A 27,865-nucleotide genomic window follows, 5' to 3' on the forward strand; every position below is an offset into this window, starting at 1 on the left:
TCTTACCCACTATCTCTTTGCCATCAATGTGGCTTGCAGAGGTGAGAAGAGTCAGTGAATTAATTTTACTCTGAGAGGATTTTAAAAGCGTGAGAGTTCTAAAAGCCCCCTCTCATTCTGGTTACTCCTGCCGACTTCATTAACTTTTCACCCTTGCAAGTCACAGGTCAATCTCATATTGAAAACTTACTCCTACACTGTTAGGTAATGTCCCTGGTGAGAAGCTGCAATTAATAAATAACAAACAGTAGTACGTGCAAGACAATGCATATCCTGAGAGAAGTGCGCCTGAGATTTTATAAGCAGCTGAACAATATATTTTCAGATTCTAGAGGAGAAACTATGACATATCCCCACCGTCCTATGTAGCAGTATATTGCTCCACAAATTTATTGCAAGACGTTGTTTTTTCCCCTCTGTAAACAATTCAGATAGATGTGAACAAGTTCCAAATAGCAACATAAGTTTAATTCATCTGTCTCAAGTGACATAACATATGTCACTAGTGCCTGTTGCAGAAGCAAGGAAGTCTGCTACATCGTGGAGAATTATGCTTTATAGCCATGCAAACCATGTTGTTAGTACTAGAGCATTTTGAAAGAGAAATCTCTGTGGCAAGTATGGCAGTTCTTTCTGCACCCATTTCCCTTCTGCAGGGTGTTAAATTTTGCTTTTTTTGGGAGGTGCTTGGTAGGAAAATACAAACTCTTGCAAGGGAATTGGTTACTGCACCTTTTCTAGGTGAAAAGTTCTTTTTGAGGCTAAAAGACTTTTTCCTTCTCACCCTTTTCATTCTCTATTTGCTGTCACTGTAAAACGAGACCTGAATGAGAAAAGTGAGGTAAACTCATTGATTCACTAAAATTCAGAGTCTCCTCTCTGGAAAGTTAAGCAAATCTTACTATAAATTCTCCCTCTTTACTAGTCTGTGTAGTATAGTTTGGTATTTCACAATGTAATCATTCAAATTATAAAACATACAATCTGGATTAGAAGTGAGATATGTTAGTCTAGTGGAGAGATTTTTCAATAGTGCCAATAGGTGACACTAACCAATTGCATTTCTACCGTAAAGGAATGTCACATAAACTCAGGTTCTGTAGTCACTGAAGCATAAGCTCTAGACTGCTATGAAACCGGTGGCCAACCTAAACCACCCTTTTTCAGAGAAATCTGAAGCCAGACAAGTAGGAAGACCTTGGGCAGCTCTGATAGCACTCCCAGTTCCAAATCTGTTTATTTTTAAAGCCATGCCAGTATTTGTGTAATATACTCAACCAAGAACCCAGATCTGTTCTCCAGCCCTACAAACAACACAGGTTTCTTAAATCTGCATACAATTTCAGGGTCTGCCTATGTAGATAATAATGCTAACCCTTTAGAAACATCACGTCCAAAGACTTAGGAGTGAGGTAGAGTCATGGCATGTAGTATCTATTATCTGTAAAACAGGCCGTAATATTTTAACATAAAAAGCTTTTCAAACAATTTAAAAATATTGAAACCTAGGAGTGAAAACGAGCCTGAAGACACGATAGTTGCACTTTTAAGAGTCAAACAAGACATTGAAGAAGTAAACTCTCCGTTTAGCCATTTCTATACAGTGTGAGCTCCAAAACTATTTATCAGCCAGAGATGACAAAAAAACCTCCAAAGAATATATACAACCCTCTGCACTGAACAGATGTTTTACCACTTACACGCTACAGTCCTGAAATTTTTAGAATTACTCAGACGCTGCAGAAGCTGTGAGGCCTCTCTGTTTATTGCTCCTAGTGGATATAAAATCAAATAATGATTTGTTTGTCATTTTATTTTATGGAAAGTTTTACACTGTCTAGTCCAGAACAACTGTGTTGATCTTTCAAACAAGACATAAAACTTGAGGTTTTAACCACTTCTGTTCATTAATATCCCTTGAGGGCGTGAGGGGATTTTTTTTGGCCAGATTAGGAGTATTAGCATCCTGACTAAATTACCACTCTGGTAATTACATTCGTCTTATCTACATATCCCCCTGCAGCTTCAGTGGAATATGGTTTGTTCCTCTCCTGATGTGTTGTGCAGTGCTGTTATGTGCTGTTAAATGGTTTCTTTAAGTGTGCCCAAAAGCTGCCACTGGCAACACGTAGCCTAAATTTGCATATTAGGCAGTCACTATTCCTTCTCTTTCTGGCTCTTTGGGATGGAGTGGGGCTAGAGACATTCAAAGGATGGGCTTGGGTGGTAATGGCCTCCTCCTCGGGTGCAGGCAGCACCTTCCCTGGGTAAAGCCTTGGGAAGGAGTGTTACTTTGTCATTTGTCAAGAAGGAACAAATTTCCTTTCTCTTACCACATGCCCTCCACAGATTTCAGAGAGAATTGCAAGGGTGAGGGAAAACTAAGGGCAAAAGCTAATGGGAGCACAAAGGAAAATCCTCAGCCCACTAATATTTTCTGTGCTGCACACTGGCTGTTTGTCACAGTTTTCCTTCTTTGCTAGAAAGGGTACGGGAAGGGGCTTTCAAAAGAGCCTAAAGGACTGAAGTGCAAAAATTACGTTCAGTTTCAGTGAGAGTGAAGCACCTAAACCCACAGGCCCTTTGGAAATCCTGGCTATTGAACATAGTAGCAGGGAGCAGTGCAGAGGCTCCATGCGGTCCTCTGGGAATTAAACTAATGCCAAACCTTTTTATGTGTAAAACGCTCAGATGCTGCAATGACAGGAGTAATACAAAACCTTAAGTAGACAGATAATAAACCAATATTAAATATGAACTACTGTCTTTTCTTTCCCCAAATAAATGGTGCTGGGTTTGCTGGTTTTTAAGGATGCTCTTTGGCTCTGCTCTTGTGGCAGTGGAAACTGGTGATAAGCAACACAACAAGGAATAATGAGGTGACATTGGCCAGGTTAGGGAGACTCTGCTCTAAGAGATACCTTGGCATGCACAGAGAAGTCAGCCCTGCCTAGTCGGTGGATAATGATGCTTATGAAGTTAAGGTACAGGCAAGGAGAGGCTGTTTTGAGGTTGTGATTCAGCCCATTGTGACTAAGAAGGTGGCCAAGCCATTTCTGCCTTCCACTTGGGGTGAAATGCTCACCAAGAACAATCTACCGCTGCTATGTCTTAAGCCTTAAAAGTGTCATGAGTTAGAAAGAACTACCAATATGTGTAAATGGTGCTTACGATTGGCTGGAGGGATGTGTAGCTGTAACAGTGAAGTATTCTGTGCGTGCATACAACTCTTTTTTTTTTTTTTTGTAAGTTGCTCTGTTTGAGCAACAGATGAATTTTAATGATACAAACGTGATTAACAAACAAGTGTTCATTCCTCTATTGACAGGCTCAGTTTCCTTAATTGCAATTTTCAGGGATGAATCACTTCATCCCAGCTCATTGTGAACCTATAAATGTATACTTATGTAGCAGGTATAACAGAGGGAAAGCAGTGTAGCCGCATCTGGTCAGCTTTATCTTCAGAATTATACATTTTGCAATAGCATAAGTAGTATGATTGGGCAATAAAAGCCATTTTATTCTTAAAACAAATTGCAGGAAAACAGTTGGCTATACAGTGTTATTTCACTTGGCTTGGATGGCTTTCAATGACATCATTAACGTATATGTTGGAAGGATAAGAACGAAAGACAATATTCCTGGCAAATTAAACATTATTGATATTGGAGTGCAAATAAAAAAGTTAAAACAGAGCCATCATTCATCTTCCCTGCAAGTAAAAGTAAAATCAAATGTTTTGTGTTAGTATAGTTTGGAAAAGTTACGAGCAACTGTCTGCAAGTGAGTGATCCAGAGTTCTTTGAACTTTGTCCTAGGAATGAAGGTCATAAACTCCCAGACAGTATGTGGGACTCTAAACTGATAACCGCTGGATGGAAACAGGACTGAGGAAGAGTCTCTGTTGGAGAATGACATGAACAGAAATTGCCAATGTTTTGGCCAACAAGACCCAGTATGCTTGTTAGAAAAAGCACGAATATGAAGAAGGAAGAGAGTTGGTTAGGTGAGGACACCATGCCATTGGGTCTCTGCTAGGATTCTTGGTTAGTTCAAGGGAGGCACTGGGAAGTTAGAAGGCTCCTGAGAACTGTGACAGCGATCTAAAAATCTGAGAGCAAAGGATTCCAGCAGCTAATTTAGTTTAGTTTGTAAAAAACAAGGTTCCTGGCAAGCTGAACAGAATCTGTAATGGCTATGCAGGGAAGATAATTAGCTCTTCAATTTGGGAAGCAATACTAGAACTAAAACAAAGTGCTGGAAGATAAGGCTAATGTTGAATATTTTCTATAAAATACTCTATATTTAAATTAAATAAATTAGGACTGTTATACAGCATATGTTAAACAGAACAGCCTGGCACAGGTACTCCTTCTGCCTTAATTAGGCAATTAGGAATCTCAGAAATCAACAGCAGTATCCCAGCAGAATATGGTAGGGCCTTGCATGCATTCCCCTAGACTCCTGGGAGCCCCTAACTATTCAAAGAGTTTCAGAACTGGTGTTAAACTTTGGCTCTCAATACTATGTCACTGTCAGTGGACAACAACTCCTTGCTCTTATGCATGATCAATTCAGAAAGTAAATCCCGCTGTTCCTGGCACTTTGGTTAATAGCCTTACGCTCTGATGCAGAAAATATGTGAGCACAGCCAGATTTACCTGCGCTCACACAGGAGCCACTTTCAAATTTGTTAAGATGCAGATTGGAGGATTCTCAGAACCTGGAAGCAGATTTCAACCTGAGCACAGCACTCAAAGCGCTGTTTTGAACTTGGCCCTTGAGATAGTGCAAGTAAGCGGGCAGATAAACCTCTCTTGCTCAGCCTGCTGGTTGAATTGATTTTCCACAGAAAACATTCACAGAACAAGCACTGTTGGATATACCAGCATATGTGCTGGACTGGGGATTATATTTGGAAGTATTGGCTGTTTAAGAAAGGTTTGTATTTATTAATGTGCAACAGAAAATTTTTGGTGGTTTGGGAGTATCTTTAAGGCTTTGCACAAAGATGCTAGCACAACAACCAACCAACCAACCCAAAAAAGCACAGTTGCTAGAGCAGGAATGATTTCTCAGAAGGTTAGCTAAACAAAGTGGGAGTGATACCTTTCATTCTCTACTGAGTAGCTAAAAGCATATAGAAGTCTTCTGTGCTATTTTTTATTTGTTAAAAGAAGATAACTAATTCTCCTTGCAAGAGTTGGGGCCACATCTACTCTCTGCAGTAAATTAACATTTTCTCAACATTACACTGAACCTGTATGAGCCTCATAAATAATTCAAAATTATTTTCAATAATATCCTTATAATGAATAAATCAGTGGCAAGTGAGAAATGAAATTACCTACTTACTGTACACACTAAAGACTCAAGATTTATCTGGGTGTTTTCTTCGGTGTCTGTAAAACTCACTGGTTGTGAATTTTATGGTATTGCCCGAAGCATATGTTTTCTATCAATACAGTGGGATCAGATAATCATTGCAATGAGAGTTAGCTAGTAAAATTCAAACAGATGAGCTGCTGTATTTTAAGGACCATATAGTATGTCCCAATGGAGGAAAGTACCTAGAGCCAAATTAAAAAAGGACTTAGATTCCCGACATGGGATTTAGGCAGAATTTAGGTACCTAAACAGAAAAGTGTAATCTTGAAAATCTTTTTTAAGTTTTTGTTTAACCCAAGGGGTGTCAAAACTCCCTCGGCAGCTTGTTATTTTAGTTTTCAAGGTATCCGGTGTTGAATAATGCACTACTCGGAACTGCTGCGCTAGCAGACCTCATCCACAAGTCAGTTAGCACTTTGGCATATCATTCATTCCTGCATCCAACCATAGTCCGCAAACTGTGTTCCCTTGTCTAGAACCTTGGAGGGAACTCAAGACAGTAGAAAAGTCTGACAGGAGCAGCAGCTGTGATTATCCTTTCTATTTAAAGGTGACCGAAACAAGATGTGTATCCTCCTTTTTTTCTGCTGACTTACTTAATGGCCACAGTAATCTTGCAGAAAGTCTGATCTCTGCTTTCTTCTCAGCCTCTCTACAAGGCTGAAAGCCAGGAAGAATCAAGGTTTTGCTGGTGACTCAAGGCAGTCCCAGGCCACCAAATGTTAGTCTTTTGGGGAGCGGACATGCTCCTCTCATCCTATTGCAACAGGAACACGAGACAGAGAGGAATTCAGGATTGATTGGGAGACAGAAAGAGCAAGAAGAATCTTGGTTTTTTTCTACAGAGTATGGGCCATCACAGAGTCTTGTGAGGGACCCATAGAATCCTCATAGACTCTAAGGAAGTGTGGATCAAGTCCTTAAATGTTAAGTATGACACACCTAAAAGACAAATGCTTTGGTCTTTAATTCTATATCTCTCTCAAACCGATATGTCAGCTTCAGCGGCATGGGGGTCGGTTCAAGGCATTCAGTTGGGTGTCCCTGATCTAACTCTGCAAGTGTTGTGCAAGGGGACTGCAAATGACGGTGCGATGTTCAAGCTCCACCAACTGCTCTATTCGGGTTATGAAATTTGAGGCTTCCACTATTAGGCTTCTAGCTTACCTGTGGACTCTCTCATGCAATTACTACAAAATACATTTATTCCACACAGGTATTAGTTCACATTTTTAATAGTAAAGCCAACAATTAATAATCACTTACACTGTTCTTTACATTTTCAAAGTGCTGAACAAATATTAATTCAGTTTCTTCATAAAACCTTAGTCTCCTTGTGATACTAATAGGCTGGCTGAGTCATACCTTCATATTCATAAGCCATAGTTTCTTTCCCAGTATGTTTCAGAATTTATACAACGTGGTTTTACAACCATTTGTTAAAAGGAACTGCAGCATCTCTGAAGCGCAGGTTTGTATTATTGTAGTTACTGTAGGAAATGAAATTTGCAACATAAAACTGACAAGGTATTTTTTATTTTTACACAAGGTTAGAAGATCTTAGAAAAATTGTTTTTAAATTTAATTTCATTAAGTGCTGACAATGTATCTTTCTCAGCATATTTATTGAACAGACACAGAAAAATTTCAATTCAATTTAAGAACTTATTGGAACCTTATGCAATAGACCAACCTTCTGTTATAACCCCCCAAACAAAACCCACAACAACTTACAAAAACACAAAAATCTTGTCAGCCTCTTGTTGCAACCTTTCTTTTCAATTTATAACTGGAAGATTACAAATATGTGCTTTGGAGATGGTGAATTTCCTTGAACAAACGACTGTACAATAGGTTTATTTTTGTTCTGAAATGTGTGAAAACACTAGCGATGGTTCATAAATATGAAGCTATGACTCAGACAATCTACTAGCGTCACAAGGAGCCTGGGGTTTTATGAAGAAATGAGACTGACTTATTTAATCCTTTTCCAGTTCAAGGCCAGCTTCAGCTCTCAGATGTGCAGTGTATCCAAATGTTGCATAACCTGAAATCTCAAATCGCTATGCCTTTGTATGCAAGGAGGGTGGTCAGATTTTCAGCTCTATTGTACTCTATGGATTATGCTCTTGAGACTAGAATCTAGCACTTTGGAAAAGGCGCTTTTAAAGTAAAACATGACAATTGCTTTATTGGTTTTAATGTAACACAACTGCTGACTTTCAGAACAAGTAATACGTAGCAGCTATTTTGACAGGACTGAATGACTGCTCTATATGACATCAGGAATGTTTTTATTCAAGGGAAATTCAAAAGGGTATAAAATCAGCAGAAGAAAATGTGCACCTCGCTCGCACTCTCTTGCACATCAGATTTGAAAGTGCTTCCCCCCACAAGAAGGCTGCTAAACGTTCATTGCCATCAGTGGGGGGAAAGTCTGGTTTTGAATTCAGGTTTAGCACCTAAAGATATTTATGTATTTTTAAATCAAATGCATAAACAGTCTCTGGTACCCAAGACTGTTCCTCATCCTTCTAGGGCAGTCCCTTCATCAGAGGTACGAGATAATCACGTTCCTTGTTATTTATTTTTAACCTAATCTTATTTATCTTGCATTTGTTGTTGCCGAGGGATCTTGCTTGGTCAGGACAGATGGACAGAGATCCCACTGGAGCTGTGTTTCATTTAGCTAAGGCTGTCCCCTGGGAGTGGGAGTAGTTCCAAGAAGGCTAGGTGAATATGCTAAATCTGCCTTGTGATCCATCTGTCTCATGCTTTCCTCGGCATCTGTCTGTCTGGGTGATGACTCTTTGCTCTATTTAGGTTCCATTTTCTTTAAGTTTGAAGGAGAAACCCTTTCCAACCACTGCTTTTTCCCCTTTCCAACCATTGCTTTTTCCCTTAGTAATGTAGCTCCAGAAGGAAAAGGATGAATCACAGCCTCGTGATTCCTAACCTTTAGGTGTGCGGAAGCTTAATGGGATTCACAGCTCTCAAACAACAGCCTTAGGCTCCAAAATTGATGGATTGGCTAAGCACGCATCAAAAAGTTAAGCTGCTAAGAGTCAGATTGCCAAAAGGTCACACGCTGTGCAGGAGGAAAAACATGTGCCCTAAATGTAGGTGCCTTAGCCTGGATCGAGTGGAGCTGCTTCCCACTGCTCAGGATTCACACCCCTGAGCCTGCTTCTGCAGGTGGGTGCCAAATGCCTGCCTTTCGGAAACTGCCACCGAGTCAGCCAAAGCTTTGAAAGACAGGAAAAGCAGTCCCATCACCCTTCTTAGCCAGTAAAAGTTATCCAGCTAAATTATTCATGGGAGACAGAGGAAACATGCCTTCTTCCCAAGGAAAGTGGAACGACATCTCCCATCTACCAGGGGAGCGCCCAAACCATGCGGCTTAAGGAAATCTGTGATTGGGGCCATTCTTGGTCTTTTGCCTTGAAACTGACCCAGATTGCACAGCTGTAATTAAATATCCGTTGAGACAGGTGATAGAGAAAAGCTTGAATACAAGTCTACAGCTTTCTGGCTAGGACCTTCACCTTGAAGGAAGGGAGGTGGGTTTCATTTTCTGCTCCCAGATGTATGCAATATAAATTAGGGAAATTGCCCTTTGGAGTATATCCTAGCAGAGTTTTCTGTATCCTGGGTGAATGCCTTCACTATTAGCCTGCATTCTGCTCTCTCCCCCTCCCTGACCAAGTTAATACTATTTTTTTCTTCCCACTCTAGCGGAAAAGCTTCAAAAATAAGTTTAAGGAGTTCAGCTGCAAATTCTACTTGCCGGGGTGATATTTCAAAAGCAATTAGTTGATTTAGGAGCCTCATTTTCACTAAATTTCCTAATCAGAAACTGTTTTGGGGAGGAGGGTGGTGGTGAATTGAGGGACTGTTAACACTCCCAGAAATGAAATACAGTTTAACATGCTAGGATTTTTTTTTGGACTCGGTGATCTCAAAGGTCCTTTCCAACCATGAAGATTCTATGATTTTATGATTTCTAAAGGATGGGCCCTTGATGAAAGGTCTTACAATTAAGCCTTGGAACATTGTGTGAAGGAGAAGAGGTGTGCCACACGGCATGACACAGCTGGCAGATGTAGGGGCCCTGTACAAGCTCGCAGGGTGTGACGACGACCCAAGTCCATCAAGTGGAGATGAAGAGCAGAGAGATGCTGTGACTCACGGGAATCTCATGAACAGCCCTGCCACAAACTCACTCATCATGAGCAGAGTCTGTGGAGTTACTACATCCCCCATCGCTGCCCCAGGGCTTTTCAAAGATCCTCTCAGATGTATTACTGTTCACTACTAAGGTCTCAGGCACAGTGATAGGTGAAAGATCTACAGAGCATACAGATTTAAAAGATCATGTAACCTGCTCAGAAGAGACAACACCACAGAAGGGCACACAAAAATTAATCACACAAAATCTACAAAACATTTGGCAATAGGTGGGTGGCCGGTAGTTATAACTGTTGTGCTTATTACGTTTGTCACGATTATCTTGCTGTTATCTCTCAGTCCGCTTCACCCAGCTAACACCTGAACTGAAAGCTCTTTGAGCCAACATTTGTCCCCTCATTTCAGGCAACACAGGGATCCACCCCAGGCCTTGAGGTGCTGCCACCGCACACGTAACTGGCACCAGTTCCATCAGATCAGTTGTTTCCAAACTATGGATCATAACCCCTACCAGTGTTGCTCACCTAATGGTAACACATGTTCATCCACTGTTGTTGCTGATGTCCAGGGCTGCATGAAAACGATTGATCTACAGGAGAGTCAGAAGCAGAAAAAGGTTGGTAACTGCTGCATTAGACCATCTGGTCTAGATGTGTATTCTATTGACATTTTCTTTTCAACATTCATTATTGCACGTCTTTCTTTCCTCTTCAATATCCTTAAAAGCTTCTTTTTAACAACAGAAGGCCAGAGTAGTCCAAAATCTCTTGTCTTTCATTGGTTATCAAACGATGCTTATATTAGAAGACATCTGCTCAGCCCCAGTTTTACTAGGAAAACATTTCCAGCTCCCTTTTCATGTACCCATCTTCAATATTCCTTGAAGCATGAAAAATCTTCTCTACTGACTTTGTCTTTTTTAACTCTTTTGCTACAGAGGCTTCTTATTAATGCCAATATAAACAACTTAGATTACAGGGACTCACTGCAGTGTCTAGAAAACTGACTCTGAGAGGAATGTGCACTTGAAAATTGTCCTGAATGAATTTATAATGCCAACATATGCTAAAACTTAAAACTGCCAGTGCTGCAAAGAAAACTGTCTACAGCTTCTACCCTCATTTACAGGACCAAAAGGGATAAAATTTTATTCCAATAAAGTGTAGTGTGTTTGCAACTGGGAGCAGGGTAGACTCAAGATACATTAAGTAAAACAGACGTTTAAAGAGCAATATAACAAATGGATGCAAAAGTGAATTTTTATCATGACGATCCATTAGCGTTTTGCATCCAGGCAGGGAAAAACAGTGACCTGGAACAAATCAAGAAGAAAGATGCTTGATTTATGCTTCCCTCTGCAAAGTGCAACCCATATTCATGGTTTTTAATTAGAAATGTATTATCTTTATGGGATGATGAGCTAATTTCTGTCCATTTTTGTAATTCATTAAGTACTCAAATTAAATTACAAATAAACGGGGGAAGAATGGGCCAGTCTTTGGACCAGTTACAAAAACGATTCCCTGCGAAACAGAAATTGATCAGCACATAGCTGTGTACTGACCAGTTGCATAAGCCACTGTTATCCTCAGACAACCCTGACTAAATCTTACCATCAATATTTAAAATAGCTCTAGCACAAACCACGTGTTTTAAAATCCTAAGCTAGTCATCTAGAAGACTGATTTTGTCCCATAAATGACCTCTGGAAGGAAAAACACACGCACAGCACTTTCCTCCCCTAGTGGAAAGATGTTCACTCCATATGGGACTGGCAAGCAGCGCACAGGAAAGTACATTGACTTAAAAGCACTTCAAGGGAACTTCTGAATGAACACAGCAGTGCTGTCTGGAGGGATAACGCTATTGGGCCAGGTCCAGGGTCTCTGTTTTGAAAGATAATCTGCCACTGTTAATTACTGCTTCTGAAATTGGACACGTAAATGACCCTGCATATGTGTCCCTATTAGCTGATCTGCTCAAGTCCGTGTCACAGGCAGTAAGACTCCGCACTCTCCCTTTGGTGGGATGTAACTCTCTGTCATGTACAAAGTAATCCGGCTGCTACAAGACTTTCACACAAGCCCTCACGTTGCATTGTTTAGGTCAGAACATCGAACACTACATCAAATGTGCAATGACACTGGACTCTCCATTGCGCAAGGCGTGAGTCTGGCCTGACGCACAGTCACACTGTTCATGAAGACATGGTTTACTAGGGACTATGCTCAGAAGAGTTCATGACTGGGCAGAAAAGTACTATGGAAGTTCAGAGCATTTGAAAACCTGCAACAGCAACTACAATAATTTGTTGATTTATACCTGCGAAGTCAGAAAGGATTCTGCAACTGTGTTTTCATCAATAGTTAATGTGTAAGTTTCCGCACTTCAGTGTCAGATTACTGCAGAGATGGCTGAAGCAAATTGATTTATATGAACGTTTTTTGTCACGCAGATTGTTTGAAAAAAGTTTGACAGTAAAAGATCGGATTGCTGTTCTTATTTTATGCTGAAAGGGCACATGCTTTTTTCCAAGAATAGTGGATATCCAAAAAAGTGTTACAAGTTCCAGCAACTTCCGTCTCTAAAGCTTTGAAATATCAACTAGTAGTAGCTTAACAGCAGATTGCTGGAGCAAGTTAGTCTTGATATAGACTGAGCCATTCAAGTCTTGCTCTGGACTCATGTTAAAAGCAGCACCCAACTGCTCAATTAGCTGGGGAAAGAGAGGTGGATGAGAAGTTTGCTTTTCAAGTGAGGGTGGCTGCAGACATAACCCTCCATCACGTGAGCCTAAGGTGTTGCGTAGGGTTTGGTTGACCTTGACCCTTACGCACTGCTGTGGCTGAAAAAACTTGTTCCCCTAGTTATCAGCAATGTGAATACATTACCATTTAATCATCATTCCCTTGAAATGGCAACTTTAATTTCACGGTAGTGTTTACTGTTCTAGACTCACTAGTTGTGTCAGAAAGCCAAGCTCTGGTGAGCAAACCCTCTAAGATTGACTGGAAAAAGCTTTTGAACTCACTGCTTCTTGCTCAAGAGGATGAAAAACAAACCTTAAAGCTGCCAATATTTATGTTTTGGGGAAAGCAGTTGAAAAAGAGAAAGAGATTTTCTGAGCTCAGAACAGAAATAGACCATTAAAAAAGCTTATTTTGTTTTCTCCCTTTGAAAATTCCCTTTTCATTTTAATTAAGCTCTCACAGGATTCATGATGTTGGAGAGTTTTCAAAGAAACAGAGAACTTGCCAGGTTTTTTTGCCTTTTTTTCCTTTTTTTCTTTTTCCCCCGCTAGCTCACACAGCTCTACTTGTTGCAAATATTTATCTGCTCTGAGAAAAGCAGCTGAAGCAGAGGAATGGCTGAGAACATTCAGAAAACCTAAATACAATAATTTTAGTAACAACTTCTACATATTACGTAGAGACAAGTTCATAAGATTCTTCTATTGTAGATAAATTGATCCAAACTGGAAAAAATCTGCTCTAATTTAAACTTTGTGTTACTGTACAGTTGTAAACCAGGGTCATAGAAGCTTTTTTTTTTTTTTCTACTAGGACTGGAAAGATATAGCTGTTGCAATCATACATTGATTTGCACTAAATTCTGTGCAGTTTTGGCCTCCATCCTACAAGCACCAAGCTGGTCATTTCAGATATGGGTTTCCTGAGGGGCTGACAAAGACTTTATCCCCTCCCCAATGGCTCTGGCAGCTCCTCTCTTCCCATCACAGGATCATGACTTTTTTTCTACATTTGGGAATTGGGTACCAAGTACATTCAGAGAGGCTCAGCAAGGATGCTCAGCAGCTGCAGGGCAGGGGCTTCTCCTTGACTCTAGTTGGGAGGACTATGTCTGCTGAGCCCTGAGCAGGCTCAGACGGCCAGGAGCCATCTCTTCCTCTGCCCCCAGGTCGTGGTATGCCCAGATCCTGTAGCCTTGCTGGGCATAAAATTACAGGCTTAAAAGGTCTGAGGCGTCTAGAAGAGTGGCTTTTATAGCAAAGCACAGAACAGAATTGAAACGCAAAATGAAGTCCATGAGGATGCTTCAGGTTAAGTATCACTTAGGTTTAAAAATCTTTCTTACACAGCTTGAAAATTGATCTGTGTATCAGTTGCTGACTGTATAAATGTTCTTTCTTACATCCTATGACATTCTGTTCAATTTAACAAGAGTCATATTTGTATATGCAGGAGTAGAATTTGGCCTAATTAGATATTAGAAGTGAGGTTACACTTGACACTTACACAAGGCTCCAGTCATCCTCAGATCTCAAACACTTTACAAGGCAATAAAATAGCACCATCTTCTTCTGCTGAACAGAGAAAACGGCAGAGGAAAAAGTTAGGTGATTTGTCCCAAATCACACAGGACTTTTAATTCCAGCGCACTGTCAATGGGACCAGAGCAGCTTCATTCTCAAATAAGGGAAAATCAGTATCACGTGACTTGGTTTATGAGAATCTAGGACAAAAAAATGACTGCTGAATTTAGGAATCAGTTTTTGAAAATTACTTCTAGTTATGCCTTGGCAAAAGAATATGTATGAAAGCTTTTTTATGACTTATATATAATAAGTTTCTAAACAATATATTATATTTTGCAAATTATTGTTTCTTTTTTTCAGCCTTTCCAAAGGTCATATATGAAGATGAAGCAGTTTGATGTAACAGGGAAATTCAAAATGCTTTGTCTATTCAAATTTACTGCATGACTCTAAGTCCTTTTCTGGCTAAACATTGGTGTTACAACAATGGAAAAACTTGGCCTTTAGGATGGCGATCAAGCTTGTTCTCAGGTCTCTCTTTCTCCACAAATACGTGCATACATGCGCATACATCCAAGAGTATTGTCAAAGGCTTTTGTCAATTTGAATTGGTATTAATGTTTGCAAGCTAAAAATAAAGCCTTTTTTTTGCCAAGATTGAAGGGTCTTCAGGCACTACCGAGTAATTCACTGTGTGCTGCAGCATATAAGTAATGACTGAAGAGTGTGAAACTCCGAACAGACCTTTGCATTAAGATGAATAGACCAGCAGAGTACATTCGTTGAAGTGCTTTCTGTATGGGTGAACACAACAGTATGTTTGAAATATATCAAAAGGAACTGTTGTGTATTTCACGCGTCTCAACAGTGAGGGCGAAATGTATTGTACGTGGTATCATACAGGTAGGAGTTACAAGTAAAATAACGCAAGATAAAACTCCTCTGAATATTAAAACTAGGTTCAGAAAATGCAGCTATACTTTTGGCACTGGCTGATATGCCAGCAGCAAACAAACTGGGGAGAGGGGGCTGAAATTAGCTCCTTTCTCTGCTAATATCTTGTCTATAATGAGGTCCCAGATTTTTCCTGTTAGTTTGTTATTTAGCAGTTCATCTGAACAAACATCGGTGCTCACAGAGCATTCATAAATGATTACAGCCCTTTGTCTGAGCGTTTGCTGTTTGGGATCTGCTGGCTGAGCGCGCCGGTTGGTCACCTAAGGACACATCTACGTTACATGGTGCCGTGTCATGGGAGAGATAGCCAAGATAGCCCAGGAAGAAGGACGATATATCTGCGTGGCATGGTGCCAGGCTGCGTACTCATTTGGCTCCCGGGGGCTGTATAAATGAGTTAGCTCTACTCGGTTGGCACAGCTCTGTGCTGATCTGGCTGTCCTGATCCTGGGACTGGAACTGGCTTGTTTGGAGGTAGGTCAGCCTACATAGACTTTCTCTGCCTCATTTGTCTGACCTCAGCTTTCCTTCTGTGCTTTATTTCCAATAAATACATTATTTTCACATTAATTTCTTTTTTCTGTTTCATAATTAAACAATAATCAGGCCTAAAAGTTACTTTCCGTGCACCTTTCTGTAAGAAAATCTTTGTTTGGTGGACTATCTGGAAAAAGTGAACAAGAAGAGTATAAAAATAGTTATTTGAAACACATTTAAGAATTCACAAGCATTCTTGTGAATACGTTTTCCCTCTGCTCACCCAACACTAAATCTTACTCTTGGCAAAGCTTGCTTTTGCCTTTCATCAATAAAAATACTACCAGTAAACAATAGGAGATAATTCTGCTAATTAATGAGTAATGCTCAGCCGCTACATTATACACATCTGAATTTCTCGCCTTTTCCTTTCTGAGTTACAAGCCTTTGATAATCTAATCACTCTAAACTACCCAGAATTATTTTTTTATGACATAAGTGAATCTGAACAAGAAAAGGAGAGAGAATTATTTGAATGATTCATAAATCATCCTATCAAACTGTTCTGATTTCTTACTGCTCCTTGTTTAAATTATTTCTGTGGTTTTCCAATTGTTTTTGTGGTTTGTCAGATGGCATAGGACCGAATGATAACTGTGCAAAAATGAGTCAAGGCAAACTTCGTGCAAATTTACCATCATAATAGTTTGCTCAATGGTGCCGTGAAACTGTGAGTCTTGGGGGGCTTGAAGAATTTAGTACAGTGTGGCCTTTTCAATTGCCCGAAGGAGGTTCAGGAGGAATGGGAAGAGCTCAAACGATATGCACTAATTACTGACAAGTTGGGTGTGTGAAGATGTCACCTCAAAAACACCGGTAGCTTTCTTTGTACCCTCCATCTCTGCTGCTTCTTTAAGGGCTGTTTGCAAATGAAGCAGAACCCAACATAACCATGTGACAGCAAAAAAATAGTGAAAATTATATGAAAAAAAAATCAAAATACATTTTTTTCTTGTCATATTCTTGTTGAAAACAATAATCATAGGGCAAAAACTGTAAGACTACAAGATGAAGACATACCAAGAAGAAGATTGCGTAAAATTTGGATGGGACAAAAAAGAAACATTTCACAGCAGAAAATTAGGAAGAACATTCCTTCACAATCTCCCAAGAAAACCTGACAGAGAAGCAAATTTAATGGCACGCATCACAACTGCCTGTTGTCACAGGCTAGGAAAAAGTCAGTCGAATGAATGAGAGAAATTTGTATCCTAGAAGGGAAGGATGTGTGTATCCTTCCTGCAATCTGATGCAGTAAAAGTCCATTGAAGGGCTGTTACCAGGTAGAATAGCGAGGAGAGAAAAGGGGTTGTTAAGGGATGGAAGCCTCATGAGAACATATATAAACCCAAAAAAATCAAAATGGCAAAGATGGAGAGCAAAGCCATACATGCCTATCCTTGCCCCACTCCGTGAACAGTGGTGTGTATGTGATTAAACTGCAGGCTTCATGAACACTTCTACGTGCAAGAAGTGCTGCTGTTACCCGTGACTTTGCCTGGCGGATGCGTGGGCCCTGTAGTAACAAGTAGCAGCATACTAGTCATTGTACGTTTTTACCTGGTAAGAGCCTGTTTTCGTGTATCTGAACAGATGAACCCTGCCAAAGGGCGGGCAGAGTCTTGAGCTAGCCTCGAGCATGAGCAGGATGAGTGCCCACCTACTGCCACCAGGGCAGAGGGTCCCTCCGTACTCCCTCAGGGTGGATGTACCCGAAGACAAACAGGCTGAATGTTTACGGAAAAGAAAACCTGGAAATGTGTGTGTATCCAGAGAAAAATGATATTTCTTTCCTTTTTTAAAAAAAGGAAATGAATGTTCCTCCTTCCCTCAGCCCTAATAATTAATAGTTTTACATCCAAATGAATACAACACGTACGCAATGGATTAGAAACATAGCATACATTAATGGGCTAATGCAAGCTTCTCTGTCTAATGAGTATGTACCAAGCCAGCTGAAAAGTAAAGGGTGCCAGATTCACCTCTGGGTTAGCTCCATTTCTTGCAGTTGTGTAGAGTTACGCTGGCAGTGAATTTGGCCCTTTTACAAACACTTCAGCTGCACCATAGTCAGCGTTTTCTCATCACACTTGCTTTCTTTCCTACAGTAAGCCCTAAAACAAACAACAAAAAGTAGCGGTAGACACAGAAACCACCTCTTCTCATACAGAGCTCGGCAGGCGCTAATGGCTAGGCTTCAGCTAGCAGTTCCGTTGGCTTCCATCTGCCAGTTTCCTGCCTTTAACATCAGCCTTTTCTGCGTTCGCTTCAAGATTTGTGACCTCTGAGCAAGTTTTCCAGGGTCCAGACTCCAGTCTAACCAGGCTTTCTCTGACTAGCATGGGAACTGTTTTTTTCAGTTTGTTTTCCTAAACACAAGTCTGCAGTGTGTTGCAGAAGCTTGCTTTATACCACCAGGAAAGAAGTGTCTGTACCATAACTCGGCTACATGTTATTCTCAGAAAAAAAGAAAAAATAGAACAAAAAACCAAACAAACCCCAAAGGACCCTCACCTCTCTCGGTTGCTGAGGCTCCTGCAGCCTTGCTAGGAATGACTGAATGACAGCTCACCTTTTGGTGTAGATTAACCTTCATTTTGATGGGCTTCAGCTCTCGCTAAGCACATCATCTTACCTGAGATACTAACTGGAATGTTTGTCAAGCATAAATACCATCGCATCTATGGGAAGCCACACAGCATGCGAGGGCAAATAAAATGTTGCTTTGCAGCTGGTGAGCAAGTATTTCAGGACAATAATAAGACCATTATTAAATGTCAGTATGACTGCACTATATAATTCTGGATCACAAATAAAAAAACACCACAGAGCAGATTCAGCATTTTGCCCATCGGAAACAGCTAGCAGTACACAACAGCTGAAAATGGTCTATTTTTACATCCCTATCAATAGAAGTCTGAGTAGCTGCTAACAATTTTGCATCCATGGATTTACAGCTGCAGTTATTAATACAAAACTACACCTACCACTGCCTATCAGTTGTAACTCTAAAAGATCTGTCGGTGTAATATCTTGAAGATTAGGCCTTTTCAGTTTACTCACATGATGTGCATATATCCCCGCTCTGCTTTTCCCAGGCAGGGAACACATCTAATTCACTTATTACGTTGAATTTGTCAGTGGCGCCTGTATTTAAGTTCCTCGGTAGTACTGATTATAATGGGATTGTTGTGGCCTTTCCATTCCTCTGCTATTTGTATCCAGCCTTTTGCTGAGATGAAAGCCTCCAGGCCACAGCAGCGTCTTTTCCACACTCTGTGACATTTTCTTAATTTATTTTTTTTTTAAATTTAAGTGGTTAAAATAATCATTTCCCTTCTGTGTGTTGCTGACTTAGGACAACTTCTGCAACGTAAGAAAATAATGGACTGAATGTGTGAATATCCTGTAACTAGCTTTCAAGCCTCCAGATACTTCAGAGCCATCCTTTGTTTTAGGTCCAATGCCAAAACATGTTGCACAGAACATTCATCCCTCGAAAGACGTGCTTCTCGTCACCTCTGTGTAAGGATACTTGTTGCACACTCAGTTTCCCTGACAATGTGCATCCTCCTCTGAAAGGAGAGCCTTGAGCCTTTTATTTTTGTTCTGGATTGTAGAGAGTCTCAGTCCAAAAGTCAAGATGTGATTTGCTTTCTGTTCAAAATTTTTCTGTACTTTTAGGCTGCTGAAAAAAAGATGTTTCACTCCTTAAAAATCTCAGTTTCATCGAAGGTGTGACACATACTCTTTAACATATTCTCCTATGGAAATTTGTCTTTTAGCCATAATATTGTCTGCTCAAATAAACATGATGGGGTCTCACTCGCACACAGAATTAGAAACAAAATAAATATTTATTAACCAGGTGCTGAAGCATAGCATTTTCCAACTCAGAAAGAGCTTAATAATCCCTGCTGGTTTTTATCCTTGTGGAGCTCAAAAATCATTTGTATCCTCTCTCTGTCAGTGCGAGCGGAAGATCAAGATGATGTATGATAGAAAGGGAGGAAGTTTTCTCTGGTAAAAAAATGAAATGAAATAAAGTGAAATGAAATAAAAAGAAGATATTCTTTCCAGTACAGCCAAGGATATTTATTTTTTTTTTTTCAGTATAAAAGCCAACCTGTGCTTTTTTTTTACGTTTCTCATTACAGGTCAATATTCACAGATATCTAATCATCAAGGAATTGTCTTTATCAGTCAGTATAGCACTGAGTGTGGCACCTGTTGCAGGGACCTAATCCCACACTACAGTACTGCAGGTCAATAAAAGGTAAACCCAAGCCCGATAAGGGGTATAAAAAGGGTCTGGTAAATTACCCCAAGTTTCTATTCTAAGAGTGGATGTCAGTCTGAGAGATGGCCTCATCAGCCAAAGTAACAACTGTGCTCTTTAAATAATCGATGCTCAATTACAATGATGACACCCTCGCTGCACAGCTTTATGCTGGCCTCTTGCACAAAGACCATGAATCAATGAACACGAATGGCAAGAAAGAGGGATTTAAAAGAGGCAAGCTGGTGGGCACAAAGAAAGAAGATGGAGGTTCTAGTGCCTCTGGAGAACAAAAAAGTTTTTGTTGAAAAACAAATACTTTATTGACTGTCACAGACATGAAAAGAGATGGAGGTACCAGCACTGCTGTACCACACTTTAAGACCTTCTCTACATTATTATCCAGAGTTTTGGTCAGCCAAATACAGGAAAGATGATTTAAAACTTCAACAGGTGAAAAAGGGTTTCTAGGACATATCCTGCCATCCCTACAGTTTGGCTTTAGCCAAAAATGTCCTTGAAACAGCTAAATGGAAAGCAGCCTGGAGAAGGCTCTGAGGAGACCTTATAGCAGCCCTTCCAGTGTCTGAAGGGGGCCTATAGGAAAGCTGGAGAGGGACTTTTTACAAGGGCATGTAGTGATAGGATGAGGGGTCTTCAAACTGAAAGAGGGTAGATTTAGATTAGACATCAGGAAGAAATTTTACACTCTGAGAGTGGTGAGGCACTGGAACAGGTTGCCCGGAGAAGTTGTGGATGCCCCATCCCTGGAAGTGTTGAAGGCCAGGCTGGATGGGGCTTTGAGCAGCCTGGTCTGGTGGGAGGTGTCCCTGCCCATGGCAGGGGGGTTGGAACTAGATGATCTTTAAGGTCCTTTCCAACCTAAACCATTCTATTCTATGATTCTATGAGGAAATCTTTGCTGGATTTTGAAAAAAAGTTGATAGCTGTAAATGCACTGCTGTTCTGGACCAGTGGGAGAGGAGAACCCAGTTGTTTCGTGATGGAGCTTAATAAGTTTATGAAAAGAGTGTTGCAACCCAGTCCTCCATGATAGCAGTCACTGGAAGATTTTGTTTTGGGGACACTCGATGATCTTCACTAAGTTTCTGAATAATTACATTTGTGAAAACTGTGTCAAAAACTCCTTTCATTTTATATTGTTCTATTAATTTTGTCTATTAGTCTCTGGAGAAAAGGAATTTACTGATGGCTATGAGCTCTGGGAACTAAGAGAAGAAGTATGTTCACTGAAATCTGTGTGCTACTCACTCAGTACTACTCAATGGCCATGCATGGCAATTTGGTCAGCATTATGGACACAAAAGAGAAAAGCAATGTGTTATCTGACAGCATGGAAGTACAGACACTGTGCAGCTATGCCATGTGACATCTGTGGACTCTGACAAGAAAAGATAGTTACTTTGATATGTTCCCTGCAACTACGTTCCGGACAGTTGATTATTTTGAGGCCATGTCTGGAAATCACAGGCAGATCTTAATCTTGCAAACAGCTGTACTAGCTGAAGATGATACCACCCTAGTAATCTGCCATTGCCGCGTTGCTCCTGTTCATGCAGTTTTGCCAGTTGAGGGGGTCCGTGAACCGTATCTTATCTGGTGAAGTCAGCCAGTGACTTTAATTTGACAGTGAAGACAGGTGAGGTGGCTTTACCTGTGGTAGGGAGCATCCAAAGAGCTCCCAGCCAGCAGAGCCATGGGGACAGTGACTTCTGTCTGGGAAAGCAGGGACAGTACTGTCTCCAGTCAGCAGAGCTAGACCTGGGAAAAAACATCTGCCTATGGCCTTGGCAAACCACTTGAATGCACACACACAACGTGGCTTGCTGTGTGCCCGGCGGAAAACAACTGCTGGAAATATTTTGATTTGTATGAACATTCACAACCTGCTCTTCCTTTCCTAGAAAAGCTATGCATTTTAAACAAAAATGCCTCTGGTACTACACTGCACACTCAACTATTGCAAGACCCCTGCTCAGTTGCCTCTGTATATCACCGTATGTTTTTCTACGTCACCACGGCAAGGGCTTATCTCCTGAACAGAGCTGAGGACTATATTCTCTTGGGTTTGAGCAGCATAACTGGCTGGTGATGTAGTTGATAAAACTAAAACATAAAATATAGGACCCGGACCTGTGTTCTTGCAATAGATTTTTTTTATCATGTTTTTCAGTAAAACGTCTGCGGTAAGCTCAAAGACTGTTGGTGCCTGCCTTTCACTGCCGTGATGTTTCTTTATCCCAACAGGCTCCTTCAAAGAGATTATACAATGCAATAGCAAAGAATCACTTTATATAAAGCAAAATATTAGCACTCAATATTAAAAAAAAATACATATATTAAGAACACACAAACATACTGAATTAGAAGACTTTCTCTGGTTTTCAGCTTTTAAAAGAGAAGGCAGGGAAAACCAGAATTGATCTCCAGTCAAGCCCAATGTCCACGTAAAGACTTTTCTGATGTTCCAAAAGTGCAGCTTGGGTAATACTGTGCCCCAAACTGAGTACACTAAAACAACTAAAAACTAAGACTTTATACACAAAACCTCCTTTATCATTCTCAGAAATATATTTGAGATCAGCCCAGCTTACTTAGTAGTACTTCAGCATTTCCTTTCTTGTAATATTTATTCACACTGCCCAATACTTCCTGGCCAACAGAACTGCAGTTGTTTGGCATTCCCCAGGTTTGGCAGTTCTGGTGTCTGTCCTGCTCTGTAGAGACACACTCATTTTTCCTGTGTGTGGATCATCCTGCCTCACACACATCAGGTATTTACAAAGCAGAGAGGTGAAAAGTTTGGCCTTTATGCATTCAGTTAAAGCTGTTCTTTGCTCTGTTTCAGCATCCAGGAGGTGAGAGTGCCTGTGGCTCCGGTATTTTCTGCTGCGAGAGAAGTGGCCTTAATTGCCCCAGCTGGTGGCTGGGTCCCAGGCACGCAGGGTCTCCTCTGTCCCCCATGCTCCACCACTGCCTGGTCAAAAGCCCTGTTATCAGAAGGACAGCAATAAACCCCGCTGGATGTTGCAAAAGAGGTTTTCTTTTTAAAAAGCCTGTTTTGCTTTATTATTTTTTTTACATGAATTTGTCTCTTTTATTTGGCTGCTTCCCACTTCTGCCTTGAAAGTAAGGGACCAAGAGCTTTCTCTTAAGACACCAAGAGCTTTTTGTGAGACGGTCACTACTTAAATCGTCAGGAGTCAAATGCCGCGGCTCTTTTAGGGCCTTGATACAGAGCTGTGAAAGAGTGAAAGTGGCAGATTCTCATCTCTCAACCAAGCCATGTTTTCAGGGACCCAGGAGCTGCCAACAAAGAAGTTCCCTCTTTAGATATTCTATTGTTGATTATTTCAAAGCCTCAGCTGCTAGTCAGCCTGAAGGGAATAGCTCTGTTCTTAAGCCCTAAAAGTCTCAATTCTGCCACAGAAAAGCTATCTAGCTGGCTCATTGGTATCACCTTCAGAAGCTTCCGGAGAGAACTCAAGATTGACAGGTTCACTCGCTGATCAGGGTTGTGATCTCCACCTTGTTTCTGAGGATTTTGAAAAGCCCGATGTGCTCTGCACTTAGCTTGCGCAGCTGTTTTTTTCTGCCCTGGCTATACATGTTCTGATCTATGGATATGATACTCATACACAATTGATTAAGGCCCTTCTGAATTTCTTTGCTTCCAGAAGCAGCATCCATCAAAGTCACCTACAATTAATCACATTTCACACACTGAGTGGAAACAATTGTCTTCTGTAAAAGCCCTCCATAAACCGAGAAAAAGACATTTGAAAATGGCTCCCTAAACCAAAGTTACTAGTGGTTGCAATTCCCAATACCGTATTTCCAGGCAAAAAGAACATCAGGTTCATATTTTCTAACTTTATTTTCTCTGTAGATAAAAGCTTCCCATAGTTACTTCACCTTCAAAAATGACTAGAAAAGGATGCATGTTGGAAAAGTCCTTTAAGTTGCTATCAGCAGTCTTCTATTCCTGATGCTGGCTGGCTGTTGGATGATTATTTCTCTACAGCACTCCTGCGGAGGGTCTAAGCAACAGACTAAAGCTTTCAAGTTTTCAAAGCTGATATTTTCACAAGCCTCTCTAGACACAATAATGCCTTCAATTTTCAGGCAGGCTATTTAGTCTTCCTCCGTTTGTTCACCCTGCTGACACTGATGTTCTGATCTGGCATAATATAGCTTGCCAGGTCCTCTCCATAAACAGTGTAAGGAGGTTCACAGATATCACGAAAGCTGCGTGAAGGTTCAGGCACTACTCCTGTAACAACTGTAAAAGATTGCATACGTCTGGATGCATATGAATCACATGAAAGCAGTTCTGAGAAAATAGTCCTGCCAAAAACTTTCTTGTTCATACCTCCCAAGTATATCAAACCATTTGCAAGAAGTCTTGGAAGGCAGCTAAAAAAGCCATATTCAAATAAGACATAGCAATCATTCATGAGGCCAGTATCAAATATTTTTGGTCCTTACATGAATTTTACCACTAAGGAATTCGGAAAAAAATTGCCAGAAACTTTAAAATGACAATGCCATCGTAAATTAATACCTCCTTTCTCACAGAAGGTTGCATTGTGTTTGTTCTCTAAGCAGGAAACCTTGACCTTTCCTGCCTTCATTGAAGATCTACTTTGATGTTCTTGGCCAGCAGCTGACTGGCCCTGTGAAAGAAACTTGAGGCTTTGCAGACTGTTGCCTACTTCTGTGGTCACATTTAGTTCCAGAAGTACCTGAGGTTTGCAGTAACCTTCTCCCACCAGATATGCAGCATAGGTAAGATGGAAGGCGCTGTCAAAAGAAGCCCTCATAGCACCGCGTAACTGTTGAAGAGGCTCAGGAGAAAGTCAGAGTTTTCATAACATATTTTAAGGTGTCCAGGATTGCATAGCTTGGTTTTATCTCCAGAGAGGTTCAGATGTGTAAAATCACAGCCATAAATTTGCTTGCTGGCCTTGAGTTTGTTACACAGAGAAATTGTATTATTTCTTACACAAAAAGATCTTCAAGATACCAGCAAGTTGACGTTACACTGCGGCCTCCCAGTCATGCTCATACAGATTGTACATTTTGCGTAAATCAGCTCTTTCTTGGTAGCTCTTAAAGGTAATAAAACTAATAGCAGGAAAACGTAACTGCACGAGCACTCTTCGATACAACTGATAATGCATCCAGGGTAGAATAAAACTAGTGGTTAAATTCACAAGGTCTGACTTCATCAGTGAAAGCAGGAGACCTGTTGATATTCCAGCAGCAAACACTAGCAAATGCACACTAAACATTTACAGCATGTAAATAGCAGCCTCCAAATAGTCTGGGTAGAATCTCACTTTTTCTGCTTGAGGTGGTTATCTGGTGAGAGAAGTTTTCTGGTTGAAGGAATAAAAAAAAATGTAAGCCCAAGGCCAGCATGGAAAACTTCTGGGTCCAAAGAAAACCTTCGGCTTGTTTTGTAACTCCCACTGTCACAGCCGCTTCTTTCATTGCTTTTTGTAGAGGATGCAGGCTTCTCTCAACATTTATACATCCTGTTGGCTGCAATGAGCCAGCTCGCTTTGGAGGTCAAATATGTTATTTTGATTAGTTTAACACCTCCCCAGAAAACCTGCCTTCTCCCCATGCATCATACAGTTAACAGCATCCAGGTCTACTTCAGGCATGCTCCCAACATACTTTTGGCTTTTCAAAGTGTTAAAAATGTGAAAAGTTGCCTTTGGGCCTCTCAAAACCCACAATTTACAATATATTTCTGAACTTCATGGGATTAAATTCATTAACAAAATCTCAAATTTATTATATTACCTTCGCAGGGTCTGGAGTTAACATTCAGGTTTTGTATCCCTGTCTTCATGATAAAGTACACACCATAGCCATTGGCATGGTGAGGCTTCACAGCCAAACCAGTTTTGCTCTAAAGATCTTGGCAAAATTTGAAACATATTCTTCACTCTGAAATTTTCATGAAATCTTACCTGTGTCTACACACTGGAATTAAGTGAGTTCATGCTAGTTTCCTACATATGCTCAACATCTGGAAAAAAATACACTTTCCAGTGATTTTTGGATGCTTTCTACTTCTGTAACCCAAAAGTTTGTACTTCTGCAGTAGCACAAAAATGTGTAAAGGTCCATGTTCTTCCTCTACTCCTATTTAATATGGCGCCTGTTTTATCAGCCTAAGAACACTATAAGAAATGATCAAACAGTTACATCTCTGAACATTACATTTTCCTGTGGTTTTTGACAGAGCTTTTTTGCACTCCTTGCAAATGTGGTTTGTTTCATAATGACCATATTCAACACTGTTTACCAATTAAGATCTGGTTTTGCCTCAAAAATTGTTAATTCTTTTTTTGAGAGACAGAAAATGTGTGTCTTTTATTTTTTAATCACAGCTGGCCATTACAAAATTTAGGGTACAATAATTTTGTAATGGAGAAAAAAGAGAGGGAAAAAGTAGTAATATATGTCCTGTCTTGCAACTGTAATGTCTTCTTAGGTAGAAGCATAGCTACTTTCTTCTGGGGGGAGGATTCATTAAGCCTTTCATCTCACAGAGGGAAAAGGTATATTATGTGGATGTGTTTGCCAAAAAATTAAAAAAATCTCTCCATTAAGATTAACTTTGAAACTCCCTCAAAACAGTATGTTATAGAAAAGTTCAAAGACATTTCCTTTCCTCTCTAAGATAAAAAGAGTTGCACATAATATTCTGTGTTTCAAAAAGTTATTCATCACAATCACAGTTAAAGTTTTAAATTTCATCTTAAGGTTGTTTATTCCCTGATAAAGTGACCACAATGCAATAGACATGTAGTATCAACAGAAAAGAAGATGGTTCGACAGATTAAAAATGGCATGTATTCATATTTGGAGCTCTAAAACAAAGATGAAGTTTTCATATTCCCATAGCAGTAGCCACTCTTCCAGAATGTATTTTTGCTATAAAAGTCTCAAGAAATAAATAAAAAAACCCCTAAGATTTTGTCCTGTTTCCTTTTTGTTCCCAGCTGTCTGCAGCTGTCTTCCGAATACCTGTACTTTTAAACAGTAGGTACACAAATTCCACCTGCGCTCCAACTTAGGAATCAAAATAAGCAGATTGAATCCTGCCCAACGTCTTGCGGTCAGCAAGGATATTATATCTCTTTTAATGTTTACATATTCCTTCAAAGACAAGAAGACATTTTATTGTGATATGTTGTGATAACTGAACCCCAGCTCTTCCAATTAAGTCAAAGGGGTTTGAATCTGTGCAACAGTTCTCAGATAACGAGCAGGCAGACAGTTTCATCTGATCATTTTAAAAAATTTCACGACTCCCTTTGCTGAACCATCATATTTATGAAGCTGCTTCGTAGAATTTTGCTTTATTTGAAATCTAAGGATTTCATTTCTACTGGAATTATCTACAGATATGTTAGACACTTAAAATTTAAAGCAGATTTGCTACTTCAGAAACATAACAGTGAGGTTCTTGTAGTGAGATTATTGTAAGGAGAAATAATCCTTGAATATTACATGGCATCTATCTTCAAAAGTAAATAATAGTGTGTTCTGTTTAAGACCCATATGAGAGACAAAAAAACTGTACAAAGCCATTGCAAAATTGTGGACATATATCTCATTCTACACTGACTACATTTTCATTATAATTTTTATTCTATACTTCTACACTGATTATATTCTTGTTTACATCTTTCAGCCTTGTTATGATAAACATTTTAAATAACATTTTTTTCAAAGTTCTTTTGCAGTGTATTTAGTCAATGGAAGCCACTAAATATTTGTAAGTGATTTGTTTAGTTGTCTTAAACTCTCTCAGCTCTCTCTAGTTTTTCACAAAACATTTATCATGCCTATAACTTAAATAAATTTTCTTTAGTTAAGCATAATTACGACACTATAAACACTACTACAATAATAGCATTTATCAGTCATACACTTTCCAAAAACCATTTACTCAAACCATCTGGATTTTAATGTTGATATTTTTGGAAATCTGGTTTGCACTGCTATCATGACATGGAGTTGATACCTCTAGTACATCTCTTTACAGCCTTTAAAATGGATCCCATCACTAGGATACCACATGTAAAATTGATTTATGATTTTTTTTCAGCTCACAATACAAAAAGCTAAATTACCTCTGTGCGTAATAGTGCTAGCATCTAGAAGCTTTTTAGTCTTCCTCATCTTTGAGCTCA

General features: G+C 40.0%; 1 long non-coding RNA gene across 1 annotated transcript in view; it reads left to right on the forward strand.

Moving 5' to 3' along the window:
- Window positions 1-26,684, forward strand: part of LOC134516544 (uncharacterized) — an 83,254-nt gene extending 56,570 nt beyond the window's left edge. The window contains exons 4-6 of the long non-coding RNA XR_010071353.1: window positions 9,982-10,192; window positions 15,012-15,283; window positions 22,495-26,684. This is a non-coding gene — a long non-coding RNA (uncharacterized LOC134516544). The remainder of the gene's footprint in view (window positions 1-9,981; window positions 10,193-15,011; window positions 15,284-22,494) is intronic.
- The last annotated feature ends 1,181 nt before the right edge of the window (window positions 26,685-27,865 follow it).

Source organism: Chroicocephalus ridibundus, chromosome 5, assembly GCF_963924245.1.
Source record: "Chroicocephalus ridibundus chromosome 5, bChrRid1.1, whole genome shotgun sequence".
Classification (NCBI taxonomy): domain Eukaryota; kingdom Metazoa; phylum Chordata; class Aves; order Charadriiformes; family Laridae; genus Chroicocephalus; species Chroicocephalus ridibundus.